The sequence below is a fragment of the Rattus rattus genome, chromosome 3 (assembly GCF_011064425.1).
Source record: "Rattus rattus isolate New Zealand chromosome 3, Rrattus_CSIRO_v1, whole genome shotgun sequence".
In the NCBI taxonomy this organism is placed as follows: domain Eukaryota; kingdom Metazoa; phylum Chordata; class Mammalia; order Rodentia; family Muridae; genus Rattus; species Rattus rattus.
The window spans coordinates 31,981,632-31,996,450 of NC_046156.1; the positions used below are offsets into that span (position 1 = coordinate 31,981,632).

At 44.4% G+C, this 14,819-nt stretch overlaps 1 protein-coding gene and 1 pseudogene across 1 annotated transcript in view; both read left to right on the plus strand.

Annotated features, from left to right (window-relative positions):
- Positions 1-14,819, plus strand: part of Ank2 (ankyrin 2) — a 585,274-nt gene that overhangs the window by 134,664 nt on the left and 435,791 nt on the right.
- Positions 3,333-5,535, plus strand: LOC116896277 (annotated as a pseudogene).

Below are 14,819 nucleotides of genomic sequence, written 5' to 3' on the forward strand. Positions count from 1 at the left end.
CTAGCTATTTTCCCTTTGTTACCCTGTCTTATCCCTCTCCTCTCCCACTGACGCTGCTCTTTGACTCTCCTGTCTTTTTGTGGGACCCACTAAGTGGGATTGCAGTTGCTTGCATGACGATGGATGGGCAGGCTATTTACTGAAGTGCAGGCAACTTCGCAGTGGCTATACCACTGGAAAAAAAAAAAGACCCATTCTCCCAGCAACCATTCACTGCCTACAGACCCTCAGAGTAAGATGGGGCCTCATAAGCTCCCCCCCACCATCCATGATGAGATAGATATTGACAGGCACAATCTTGTTCAGGGCTTGTGCACATGACAACAGCTGCAGTGACTTTATGAGTGTGTGGTGTCCAGCAGATGTCTGTGTGCAGTCTTCCCATCCCCTGGCTCTAACGTTCTTTCCACCCCCTTCTTCCATGATTTCTCTGTGTCTTGGGGAAGGGGATGATATAGATGTCCTATTAAAAACTGAGTACTGTACTAGTACTTATTCTCAGCCCTGCTTCAATCAGTGGGAGTTTCTAAACCTATAAGAAACTCCTCTGAAGCTCACTTTCAGTTGCCTTGTTGTCCTACTTCTTGCAGACTTCTTTTGGAAACAGGGTTTCTCTGTGAAGCCCAGGCTGCCCTGGAATTCACTCTGTAGCCCTGGCTGGTCTGGAACTCACAGAGATCCATCTGCCTCTGCTTCCCGAGTTCTGGTGTTAAAGACATGATTCTCCCGTCTCAGCTCGCAAGTTTAGATTACAGGTATGCAACTTTATGCCCGTCCACAGTTTCCTTTTTGTCTTCTCACCCAGAATCTCTTTCTCCTCTAATTTTCTGATTTTTTTTTAAGTTTAAAAAGGTGACTATCTTTACTTTACAAAACTATATGAGAAGTGAAAGCAAAACTCGATGCTGTCTTCTCAGTAGAGCATGTCATGATCCGATAGGCTCGTGTTTTAGTTTATCCTTGGAAAGAACTGAGTTTATGGCCTTCCTTTTGCGTCCCAGCTGTTTGGGAATTGCTAAATCCATGGGGAGTTGTGTGAGTTATGTAATTGGCAGGGATTCTTTGAGTTTGAGGAAGCACACTTACCCCGTATGTTAGCCAGAGCTGGCTGGAGCCTCCTTCTTTAAGGATGCAGGGTTGCAGACCCCGTGTGAAACTGTGGTTTAGCTGAGTGCAGATGTAAACTTATTTATCCCTTGTGCAGTTTTTGAGAAAGAATACATTGCTCTTCAGTGATTGCCTCATTACTACCTCACAGAGATACTGGAGGAAGAGATTAACAATAGATGAAACAAACACTCCAATGGGCTTAGCAAATATTAAAGTAATAATGCTTATGGTTTGTAATTCCTTCAACCCCTATTCATTCTCTTTCACCTCCTTTTCGTCCTTCAAACGCAAGACTTACAAACTCCGAACTGTTTTGTTCTTTCACAGCGGGAGAGAGGGAAAATGCTTCCTTTATGGTGCCTCATTGATCTGGGATTTCCTTCCTATTCCCTCAAGATGAATCATGAAACTTGACTCCTCAGTCTTTGAAGTTCCAGATTCTGGAATGAAAATAAATATCTAAGGCTGTGTTGACTTTCTACTATGTGAGCCAATGTGTGAGGCCACCTACGGTCTGCATGGGCTATAGAATCTTGCAAGGGGATTGTGAGATGGATTTATTTTATGTATAGTCCCCCTTGGTGTGGCACTAAAGAATAACACTGTGGCAGGAACTGATACACATTTCCATTGGCTCTGTAATATCGTATGACTATTGAAATGCTGCTTAAGCCCCCAAGAGTTTATGTTCACTAAAACAGAATGTGGCAGAGAGGTACAAGAAACCTGTGCTCCAACGAATAATAAGCAGCGATCTTTTGACAATTCATCATCTTCCAGATATAAAGGTGCTGCTTGAGGCATGGTTCTTGGGTTGTACCTGGAGCTCCCAGCAGGACAGCTAGATGGGAAGTGAAGGTTCCAGACAGCCCAGGGGTAGTGAAACTTAACCTTTGAGGTGGAACTGGAGGAAGCCACTGACTGAATGCTGTTTTCACAAAGATACCAGGGTACTGCACACTAGAAAAGGGGACTAGCCTTGACATGAGAGGAAAGCTTGGTCTTTGGAGTTAGACAACCTTTATTAGTCTTGGTAAACCTGTTGAATAATAAGTGGCTTTAGTTGCTTCCTTGGTGACCTAGAATGGTCTTCTTTCTTTCTTTTCCTTTCTCTCCCTGTCTCTGTCTCTCTCTCTCCCCCCTTTCTTTCCCTCCTCCTCTGGTGCTGCTATTGGCAGAACCTGTGGCCATGTGTATGAGATAGTCCAGTGCTAGATTCTGAACTATATCCCCATTCTGTCTATAGTACCTTTAAGGCTGGTCTAGTGGTTAGAATGAAACATGTATGGACATGTGTGTATACATGTATATTAATTCCTTACTTTAGAAACAACAAATGGTAACTCATAATTATTGAGGATCTAGCCAGGCATGGTGTTGCACGCTTTTATTTATTTATTTTTAAAGATTTATTTATTTATTTATTTATTTATTTATTTATTTATTTATTTAATGTGAGTACACTGTAGCTGTCTTCAGACACACCAGAAGAGGACATCCGATCCCATTACAGATGGTTGTGAGCCACCATGTGGTTGCTGGGATTTGAACTCAGGGACCTCTGGAAGAGCAGTCAGTGCTCTTAACCGCTGAGCCATCCCTCCAGCCTGGTACATGCTTTTAATCCCAGGACTTGGGAGGCAGAGACGGGTAGATGCAGACATAGGTGGATCTCTGTGAGTTCAAGGTGAGGCTGTGTCCACATGGTGAGTTTCAAGACAGGCAGAGATACATAAGGAGACCCTGCCTTTAAAAAAACAGAATCTAGCCATACTGGACTCAGAACCTTGTGAAAGGTTGGGTCTGGATGCGCACAGTGCTCTGGCTACATGCCCAGACCTTGAGTTACTGAGGCTAGAAAACAGCAGTGGTCTCTTGTTCCAGCTAGTGTGGCTAAGATACAGAGACAATGTTGTCGCCGACATGCTATGCTAAGAGGGTATTGAAGTTAATTTGCAAAGCAAAATTGTTCTCTTTCTGCTTGTATTGGTTTATCCTTTTGAGTCCTGGACTCATAGCATATGGGATAGTTCAATAGGTTTACCAATAACAATGATTTCCACAAAGCCAACCCAACTCCATATAATTCTCTAATATTAGTTTGCTGCACAAGTGTTGTTTAGACTGGGGAAATTTGCAAATCTTCATACATTTACACATCAAAAAGATACCTTCCATAATGTGTATAAAAACACCATAACGAAACCCTTCACTCTGTAATTAATAATTAATAAAACTTTAAAATATTATCTATAGTCTAGTGAACTTATTATTATAAATAAGATTATCCTAACTAGCCCTGCCCCGTGCCTCCTGGCTCCTTTCACTGAGTTCGTCACTCCTAGCGGAAGTGCCGCCAGCATGTCTGATAAACTGCCTTACAGAGTCTCGGACTTCGGACTGGCTGCCTGGGGACGGAAGGCCCTGGATGTAGCTGAGAATGAGATGCCAGGTTTGATGCGCATGCGGGAGATGTACTCAGTCTCCAAGCCACTGAAGGGTGCTCGCATTGCCAGCTGCCTGCACGTGACTGTGGAGACCGCTGTCCTCATTGAGACTCTCGTGGCCCTGGGTGCTGAGGTGCGGTGCTCCAGCTGCAACATCTTCTCCACTCAGGACCATGCAGCGGCTGCCACTGCCAAGGCTGGTGTTCCAGTGTTTGCCTGGAAGGGCGAGACAGAACAGTAGTACTTGGGGTGCACTGTGCAGATGTTGCACTTTGAAGATGGACCGCTCAACATGATTCTGGATGATGGTGGTGACCTTACTAACCTCATTCACACCAACTACCCACAGCTTCTGTCAGGCACCTGAGGTATCTCTGAGGAGACCATGAGCGGGGTCCACAACCTCTACAAGATGATGGCCAATGAGATACTGAAGGTGCCTGCCATCAATGTCAACGATTCTGTCGCCACGAACAAGTTTGACAACCTCTATGGCTGCCGGGAGTCCCTCATAGATGGCATCAAACAGGCCACAGATGTGATGATTGCGGGTAAGGTGGCAGCATTAGCGGGCTATGGTGATATGGGCAAGGTTGTGCCCAGGCCCTGAGGGGTCTCGGTGCCGAGTCATCATCACCGAGACCATTACCCCGTCAATGCACTGCAAACTTCCAAGGAGGGCTATGAGGTAACCACCATGGGCAATGCCTGTAAGGAGGGCAACATCTTTGTCACCACCACAGGCTGTGTTGATATCGTCCTTGGCCTGCACTTTGAACAGATGAAGGATGATGCCATTGTCTGCAACACTGGACATTTTGATGTGGAGATTGATGTGAAGTGGCTCAATGAGAACGCTGTGCAGATGGTGAACATCAAGCCCCAGGTGGACCACTATTGGCTAAAGAGTAGACACTGTATCATCTTGCTGGCTGAAGGCCATCTGGTCAACCTGCCCCCCCACCAGCTTCATGATGAGCAACTCCTTCACAAACCAGGTGGTGGCACAGATTGAGCTGTGGACCCACCCAGATAAATATCCGGTTGGGGTTCACTCCCTAAGAAGCTGGATGAGGCAGTGGCTGAAGCTCACCTGGGCAAGCAGAATGTGAAGCTGACCAAGTTAACTGAGAAGCAGGCCCAGTACCTGGGCGTGCCCGTTAACAGTCCCTTCAAGCCTGAACACAACCGCTACTGAGACTACCCTTCACCTTCCAACTGCCATCCATGTTCCAGGCCCCACCTCTCGTTCCCAAGAGCAAATGTTACCAACTTTGCAGTTGCTTCGCCAGTATTCCATCCCTCTCCTGGCCCTCACCCCAACTGTGGCTACTCTTTCTGTGTTTGGCTTCTGCTGTACCCCTCATACTGTTCCCTGTGTGGCAGGGGGAACAGAGAGGTACCTGGGAGGCATCCACAGGGGACGTGAGCTCAAGTCTTGGAAGTCCCGAGTCTGGATGTTACTGGTGGTCACAATCCCATGCACCTTACTATCCAGACTCTCACTTGGTCTTTAGATCTGTGTGCTTGGTTTACAGACCCGATGGTTTCTCAGCCCAGGACCCGAGAAGGAGCTCTACCACAGGGTAGGAAGCACCAGAGTTTGAAGGTTCCTGAGAGCTTGGCCTTTTTACTGTTGGGCCATCTCTTAAACCTCCTAATACTGAGTTGGTACTTTTGGCCCCTATTTCACAAGGGTTAGGACAGATTAACCAAGAAAGGACAGGTGACAGAGACTAAAAGGGACTGGGAAAACAAATAGGAAAAGGCCTGTCACTGAGGTATAACTGATGGTTCCTATCACAAGTCCGGGTCACAAACAGATCAATCTGTTCTATAATGTTTATATACTGTTTAGAATGTTAACACAGGTAGGTAGATAAAATACAGTTTCTAGTGCCTAAAGAATTTTGGCCCTTTATTAAATTTTGAGTGTATGGGGAAAAAAGATTATCCTAACTATATATTTGGCTTTTTTTTTTAAAAAATCAATTGCTTTTATATTCTCATAAAAACCCATTGTGATATCTTAACTTTATCTTGGGCCTGTGAACTGAAGCTCAAGGGTCCTTGCCTAGCCCTTGGCAGGGTATGAAGCAGCAGGGCTCAATTTTCTAGGGCTGTAAAGTGAAACAAAAGGTATACCGATTTTTAACTATAATCTTATAAGCAGCTATAAGAATGTTGACTTCAGCTTTCTCGTGTATAACGGAGATGTTCCTTCTTCTTATGGTTGACTGACAGGATTAATATGATAAAGTTGACAGACCACTGAGCAAAGCCCACTACATCAATGGGTCTGAGTGTCCTTATGATCATAAGTGCATAGCATCCAATTTTTCCATAGAGACTCTCAAGGGCGGGGATGTAGCTCAGTGAGCAGAGTGATTGCCTAGTAGGCATGCAGTGAGATCCTGCCTCATAGCAACAGGTGCAGAGTGATGAGGATGCTCAGTGAGCTGCTGCCTCATAGCAACAGGGGCAGAGTGATGAGGATGCTCAGTGAGATCCCGCCTCATAGCAACAGGTGCAGAGTGATGAGGATGCTCAGTGAGATCCCGCCTCATAGCAACAGGTGCAGAGTGATGAGGATGCTCAGTGAGATCCCGCCTCATAGCAACAGGTGCAGAGTGATGAGGATACTTGGTGTCATTTTCTGGCCTCTGTATGTGCACACACTCTCTCACACAGACACAAATAAATACAAACACAAATAAATAAATACATGCATATTTAAATATTTATTAATATAAACAAATGTTTAAAACCAAATACAAACAATTTAAGTTGTCAATAACTTTAATCTTCCTAAAAAGAGAAGTCAGGGTGGTACCTTCCATATTTATGAATACACGGAGTCCCCGTCCCCAACAGAAATTGTAATTCTTTTTTTTTCTTTTACTTTTCTAATATTTTTAAAATCCTGTCACATAGTAAATGCTCAAGAAACAATGAGGTATCAAGAAAGAATATTCTTGGAAGTGGTAAACTAGAGCATACAGCATAGGCTATCACAGAGCTCAGAGACAGGCGTGACCATGGTATGGTGGAACGTGCACAAGGTTGGAGGTCAGTAACTCTTGCGTTCTGATCTTGTCATTTTATGTGTATGTGACACTAAGCTAGCAAGAGACTCTTGCAATGTCGTCACAGAGCATGGTCGTGAAGCCGAGTTCAGTAGACTAGAATAATTACCTTGTCTCTGCAGGGTCTTTCTGCTTTGTGTTCAAGACAGGTTTTTATGCATTCTAGACCAGTCCCAACTCATTATTTACCCATGAATGATCTTAAACTTCTCATTCTCTTCTTGCTTCCCCCTCTTCCCCAGTGCTGAGATTTATAATCAGTGCTACCATGTCCAATATAATAGATGGTCAAGTTCAAAGCCAGAACGCCCTGAACCTGGGAACCTTCTTCTCAGCTAGGATGGGAGCTAGCAGGTTCCAGAGATCGTCTTGTTTAGGATCCCTTGGAGCTGAGGTTACAGGCGTGTACCAGACACAAAGGTTGCGATCTGACCTCCAGTCCCCATGATTGATCAGCACAGGGTCTTCACCACCGAATCACTTCTCTAACACTTGTGGTCTTTTTTTAAATGTATATTCATGTATTCCATTAGTAAGTGTGATTATCCTGTACTTTCAAAGAACTGCCTACTTTGAGGAAGCTATATAACTGGCAATACCTTGAGGAGTTGAACATTTTGTAGGGTGCATACTATAGAACGTTCCATCGTTTCCCTATAGAGGGGTGTGGAAAACACAGTAAAATTCAAGGATTCTTAAGGCATGATATCCCTTTGGATTAAGTCACTCCTGGATTTTCTACCATCCTCAGTTCTTCCGGCTCGATTCCACAGGACCGGAGCAACGATGGAAGATGTATGCTCGCATTCAGCCATTCTTTCTTTGAAGCACATCAAGGGATTGCCGTGAAACAGCAGCCCTCATAGACATAATGCGGCTGCAAGATCAGAGAGCCAAGCCTGGGTCTTGTGTCCCTTTGGTCACCAACAAGAATTTCCATTAATTCCCTGAGTGCCCAGGAGGGTCAATGAACAAAGATCACTGACGACATCAGGACGCTGGGGCATTTTGTGCTGGGGCTTTGTGCATCCTGTCCCAAAGGAGACCCTTAGACATAATGCATGAACACGCCAGCTAATGATCTAAGTGTAGTTTTGCTATCCTTAATGCTCTTAAACATATTTTCCTAGTGGAGATTTTTATCAAAACGAGCACCGAAGCACTTAGCACTGTTGCTCCCATATTCCATTTGTCTGAGTAAAATACAGATAGCACAAAAGCAGTCATCTTGAGCTAATACCACCGGATGACGTCAATAGAGTACTTAGCGAGAACGTGATACACTCTCGATAAAGCCTTTTAGTTGTCTTCCACAGACTCTGCAGTAGACAAGTCAATTTTCAAATTATATGAAAAAAATCACTCAAAGTGGGATTTTCAGAACTTTCATTTATTACTGACAATCGGTGTTAACACTCCCCACAAAGTTTATGATCTGTTAGGAATAGAGTGCTCTCTCCCTCTCTGGAGAGAGGTAGAAGACTGTGGCGGTCGACTCTCTGGAGTTACAGAGTTAGTTTTCCCCGCTCTCCCAAGGTCCCAGATTTTCTGTGATGCTCATGTCAGCAGTCAGCTCCCAGGCGCTGACACATCCGTATCATCTCTGGCAAAGTACACATCAACGCAGACTCCGAAGGAACCTTTCTAACGCCCAGACACCTCGGTTCCCTAGCTTGCTTACTTTGACTTTCTAGCCACGGTCCTGCAAAGCCTGTCCCTAAACCGATGAGCTCGTTCACTCTCCTGAGCCATTTATAATCTCCAAAATCAAGATATAAACAAAAGCAGCTTCTGAGGGCCGGCGAGATGGCTCAGCTTCGGTTGTCTCCAAGCCTGGCAATTCAAGTTCCAACTCTGGAACCCACAAGGTAGAGGTGAGAACCGACTTCACAAGCTGTCCCGTGGTCTCTGCACTTATCAAGGCACATATGCCCACCCGCATGAATGAATGAATGAATGAATGAATGAATGAATGAAGAAAATGTTAATAAGAAAAAAATAAATAATATCCTTGGCTGAAGGTAATTTGAGAAAAACCATTCAACTCCGAGAGCATATATAAAAGAGGAAGTGTTCAAACTGTCCGTGGTTCAGTGACTGCACGCAGGACCCTCGCAGCCTTGCAAATGTGTTGCATTAGTGAATCAAACTCATTTTGTTTCAGAAAGCTCCACAAAGGAAGTATTTGTTCTCAGTGTCTCATCACCCATCATCCGTCACCCCACTGTCTGTCTCACTTGCAAGCCTCTCTGTCCAACCTCCTCCAGGAGAAAGGAACCCACCCTGGAGTGCCTGGATGGATTAGCAGTCTGGCTGGGCCCAGAACACAGCTCATTTAACTCACTGAATTTATGTCCATTGGCTCTTCAGAGTGCTGTTCCTGAGTTTCAGGCCATGAAGGAGGAGCTGCAATTCAATGTCAAAGTTTTGTCTGTTTGTTTGTTTTACTGGTTATGATGTAGGTTGTGGATTGCTGTAGGTTTTGTTGAGAGCAAAGCCATTTATTCTCTAGCGGCTCATGCTCAATTGTGAACACAAATTTCTGCTACATTGAGCCTGTTGTTTAGGCCTTTTCTTTGTTAAAGCGAGTCAGAAGTCCAAGAGGTATTGGGAAAAAAGCGCAAACCATTTTCAGCAGAACTAAACACGGGGAGGAGTAGAGGCGAGGAGCAGAGGCTTAAAACTTCGCAGGGCATCGAGAGCTCTCACTGCGGGAAAGATAGTGGAAGTCTTGATGCAGGGACAGCTTTTCTCCAAGTAGAGAAAGCTATGCTTCTGAGGTTGTACTTACAACTTCTCAGACGTAGAGAAAGGGGTTCAAGAGCTTTTGACCAAGACTCAGAATCTCCCAAGTTTTCAGTTATTTCTGGGTGCACTAATCCAAGCCACTTAACACTTCTTTGTTCAGCCTTGGTCTTGTGGTCATGGTCACTCACGCTCCAAGCACAGCCTCTCCCTGTCTGTCAGACTGCTCTTCACCCAGAACAGACTACTTCTTCACTCCTGAGAGAGAAAGCACAGCGCAACTTACTAACCACACCCGGATTTGCAAGTCAGACTGTATATACAAGTCCGACTGCATTACAGGGGAAAGCTCTTTCTCAGCCACAACTCTGGTTCACACTAGAAATAGATTAACGCCGAAAGCTGTGCGTGCACTATCCAAAGACTGCCGAGCGAGTCTTCTTTGACTCACAGTGAGCCGTTTCTGGCTTTATTGTGTGCACATGCGCATTGCCCACATCCACCATTTCTGTCTTTATTTATTCAGTGTTCATGGTTTGGACCTTTGCCCCTGTTAATTTTGCCTCTCCCTCTCTGCTTGTCCATAATAAGAATTTGTACTGGCTGGTTTCATGGTCAACTTGATGCAAGATAAAGTCATCTGAGAGGAAGGAACCCTAGTTAACAAGACTGGGTTGTAGTCAAGCCTGTATAGGACATTTTCTTAATTAGTTATTGCTGTGGGAGGGACCAGTCCACAGCTGGTGATGCCACCCCTGAGCTGGTGGTCCTGGGTGCTCTAAGAGAGCAGTCTGAGCGAGCCAGAGTGAGATGGCTAATAAGCAGTACTCCTCCGTTGTCTCCACATCAGCCCCTGCCTCCAGGTTTCTGCCCAGTTCCTGTCCTGACTTGCTGTGAGTCACTGTGTTTCACTACAGCAATAGTAACACTAACTAAAGGAGAATTTAAATGGACGGGATAATCTCTCTCCAGCAGAGTTTGGATAATGTGATTTTTAAAAGAGCCTGCCTTTCTAATATCTCAAGATACTGTATCTTGTATTTTTACACATTATCGACATGGTTAGATGCTTATTGGGGATGCAAGTGCTACTAAAATTCCCGTCTCTCAGAAACAAAGGAACTGAAGCAATGACCTCTGTGGGGTTTCTCTAGCGCTATAAATGTGCACACATGGATGACCTTTTCTTTCCTTGGACAAGGGGAGGCCAGATGGAAGCCTGTCTTGCCACAGTGTGCATTTTCTTAGTCGGTGGTTGAGCATCTGCTTGGGGTCTCTGAGAACAACGTGCCACAGTTCCCAGAGCACCCTCTTTTAGCTAGGAGCAGCAAAACGTCTCCCTAGCAGGTATCTCAGCTCAGGTCTCGGCATTAGGTTAGAATTCCCTTCATCTCTTAGAGCAATCTATCAGCTAATTTCTTCTGCATTTTCTTTTGGAAGCTGGGAAGTCTGTTTAGGGGTGATGGAGAGAGTATGTGTATTCCTCTCAAGTGTCATGAATAAATGGAAATTCAATACCTAATCATAGTATTAATTTACTATATGTCAATATGCAAATTTAAAAGCTGAGAAGTACTTTTATTTATTTCATGGAGGGAGAGGCCAACTATTTTTCTTTTATTCTGTTCTATTTCAAAACAGTTGAGTGTTTATGGAAAGGTTGAGCAGGCAGGAAGAGTATTTTCGAGTGCTGGTTAGTTTTTGTCACTTGACATAAACTATAGTCACCTAGGAGGAGGGGACCAGCAACTGAGGAATGGCTTTCATCAGACTGGCTTTTGGGCATGTTAGAGGGGCCTTGTCTTGATCGATCATTGTGTAGGAGGGTCCAGTCCACTGTGAGCGGTGTCACCCTTACACAGGTGGTTCCGGATTGTATAGAAAGCTGGCTGAGTAGGAGGGAAGCAAGCTGGAGAGCCAGGAAACAGCCTTCCTCTCTTGTCTCTGCTTCAGTTCTCCTGACTTCCCTGATGATGGACCCTGATCTGGAAGCATAAGCCAAATAAACCCTTTCCTCCCCAAGTTGCTGTTGGTCAGTGTCGAATCATAACAACAGAGAAACAAACTTGACCATCTATCATTACCTCTTCTGTCAGTTGCTTCAATCAATGACGTCTCACATTAATCTGGTACATATATTATAGCTGGTATACACTATTATTAATTACATTTATTAGTTTTATCGGGATGATTAAGGTGCCTAGTTAATTGAGGTTATTATTTTTAAAATATTTTTTTAAAAAAATACTTGTTACTGTGTAGGTATGTGTACATGATTTGTGTGTGCACATGCCATGACCCTAGTCTCTTCTCACTAGCCTTCATTTTTATGTGGATTCTGAGGAAAAAAATTCAGGCTGTCACGCTTACGTAGCAAGCACCTGTCCCTGGGGGTTAACCCAAAAGTCTCTCTCTTCTGTCCGGATGCTTCGGTGCTATTTTCTCAGCATCTTCTGTGTTGGGACAGTGTTCTTCTTTCCCTAGCTTCAGTGAATTCAACAGTTTGAGGAGGGCTGAGGTGCTGAGGTCATTACGCTGCTGGAATCTGTGGAGTGCATTTTTTTCTCATATAATTAGACTGCACTATGCTTTGGGGAAAATGATCCCAGAGTAAAGAGCCATGTCCATCACATCTCATTAGAGATAACTTCACTGATCTGACTCATCCCTGTGGACGGGAGCCTGGCTGTTTGGCTGACATACTGTCTGTGAGGGTTTTCCAGTGAACTCAACCATTCTGAAACTGTTATTGACTATTCTTCCAAACAAAGATGCTAGATTCCAGAGGTAGAAGTTAATTTGGAAATTTATGCATAAATCATCTTGATAATAAGGAAGATGAAGGAAGTACCACCGTCTCATCCCGTTTTCTGGATGAAGAACACAGGCCTCCATTATTCAAGCTCCTGACTTCCCCTCCCACTACTCTCCAAGGAGGTCAGCTTCCCTGGTCACAGTCTGCACAGCAGGAGGCTGAAGGGGAGGTGACATTTTCCTATGGGATGTGTCAGCTCCATGAGGGATTGGCTGCCCTGTGGACACTGACCTAGGTCTGTCAGTTCAAATATTTCATTCTGGGCTGAGATATCTGATGTAGCACGATGGATGGGCATTTTCAGCCTTTCTGAATGCCTTGCTCAGAAAGGAAAAGGCGTTGCCTAACTCCTGTTGGCCTCTTTCTAGCTAGACTCAACCCAGGCTCGTGAGACTGTGAAGCGTGGCCAGTGGGCACAGTGTCATTATTTTTATTTAAAACGAAAGAACAACCCTGGGATGTGCACAGTGGTGGGATGCTGGCATAGGACATGCAAGAGCCTGAGCTCTTTCTCTAGCAATACAAACCCAAACCAAAACAACCAAAATGAGTGAAAGAAACATGGAAAAGTACATTTTTAAAGAACGGGGGCAGGGGGATAGCTCAGGGGTTAAAGCACTTGACAGCACTGGGGTCTTTGGTGTTCTGTCTCCGTAAAACTGTCCCAGTGAAACAGTCCTACACAAACATTACCCACCACACCTCCACACCTTTTCTCTCTCACTGTTCTTTAATGGCCTCTCTTCCTCTGCTCTTCTCCTGGGAGTTGGGAGTATCCTATCTTTGATTCCTCTGACAAATCTTTCTCTTATTCATTACTTTGTCTGCCTCTCAATTTCAATTAGACATCACTTTTAAACATGGTTGCTTCCTTTTATAAACCAACCTTACCTTCATTTTTATGGATTAAAGGTATGTGCTAAGTGTGTGTCCGTAGTCCAGCCAGGTCATACTGTAATCCAGGGCGAGTCTGCATTCTGGCTGGATTATATCTATGGATGTTGATCCCTTGCCAGTTATGTTGCTGGAATAAAATTCCTCTACATATTGTTATTAATGACTATTTTTATTGAATTGTGAAATTTCTATCAATTCTGAAACACAAAGAAAGCCTATACATTATTAATACTGTATGCCTTTTTGATGGGAATCAAGGAAGGGAGAGAACTAAGATGTTGCTTTTATCTCCTGTGGTCCCTAAAAGTCATCTAAATGTTCATCCATTTGGTCAGATATGAGGTGGTTGTTGACCCCGGGGTCATGAACCTACTAGGTAAGCACGTACCCACTGAGTTATATCCTTAGCTCTTAGATGTGGTTTTTTTTTTTTTTTTTTCTTTTTTTTTTTTGGAGCTGGGGACCAACCCAGGGCCTTGCGCTTCCCTAGGCAAGCGCTCTACCACTGAGCTAAATCCCCAACCCTTAGATGTGGTTTTTAACAGTTACGGCTGGACGGCTGGATGACCATAAGGTGTGAGTGGAAGCCAGGGAAGAAGGGTCAGCATCTGTGCCTGTTGTTACTGTTTGGATTTCTGCTAAGAGTAATGGGGATGGGGAAAGCTAGATTAAAATAGTGATTCTTCATTTTTCAGTGGGAGGTGGGCTCATTTGTTTTTTGCTTCTAAGTTTTTTATTGCTGTTGTTTGTTTTGTTTTGCTAAGGGTGAGAGGAGATACTGAGAAAACTGATGCTGATAGCGAAAGGGTTTGTCTAGTTAATATTTCGTCGGTGGCAAGCGGTTTTCAGTGTCTCATCTTGGCCAAATTCATAGCAAAACCTCTGGTGAGAAAGAATGAAGGGGAAGAGGCACGAAATAGTTTACTATGGAATCCTAATTCCCAGTGAGAGGCTGGGAGAATGGAGCTGAATAGTGAATCCGAGAGAGGTGAAGGAAGCTTTTTAAGTGGAGCTAAATGGAAGCCATCATTAACACGGAGAGAGCTACAGCCTCACAGCAGAGAGGGCAGCGGTCAACTGCTGAGTCTCTCTTCTCCCTCACAGAAGAGGGAACCTGCATGAAAGGCCAGCACCGAGTTTTTCAGTGGCAGAAGGAATAATGCTCATTCTGTCAGTGGCAACGGAGTCTTCAAAGGCTCCACAGAGTGGCTCAATGGAGCCAAAGGCAAGAGTTTCGGGCAGTGGCTCTGTGTCTTTGTCAGTCTCTGGAAACTGGGGCTAAAATTAAAAGTAGTTCAACAGCTCTAAATGTCAGACGGAATGCTTTGCTCAGCACACAGCATACAGTGCTGACTTTCCTCTTGTGCTCTGGGCTATTGTGTGAGATGTTGGATCCAGCCCCGTTAGCACTTCACTGATACAAGAGTCCAGAGAACAACTTGGTCCACAATTAATGTTCTGCCATGTGACGTCATTAATTGTATGCCTGGGACTTTAATTAAGCAAGTTTTTTTTTTTTTTTTTTTGTGAACTTGTTTTATTCCTCTGTCGTTACCTCCCCCCTCCCGTGGAAACTTCTTGTGAATGCCTAAGTATTAGATTTCCTAAATTGGTACTAGAACACACAGAGGGTTATTGACCACACATGAAGTGAACTATGGAAAGATTTTGTAGAAAAAACATTAGAATAGCCATCTGAGATTCATGATCTCACACACA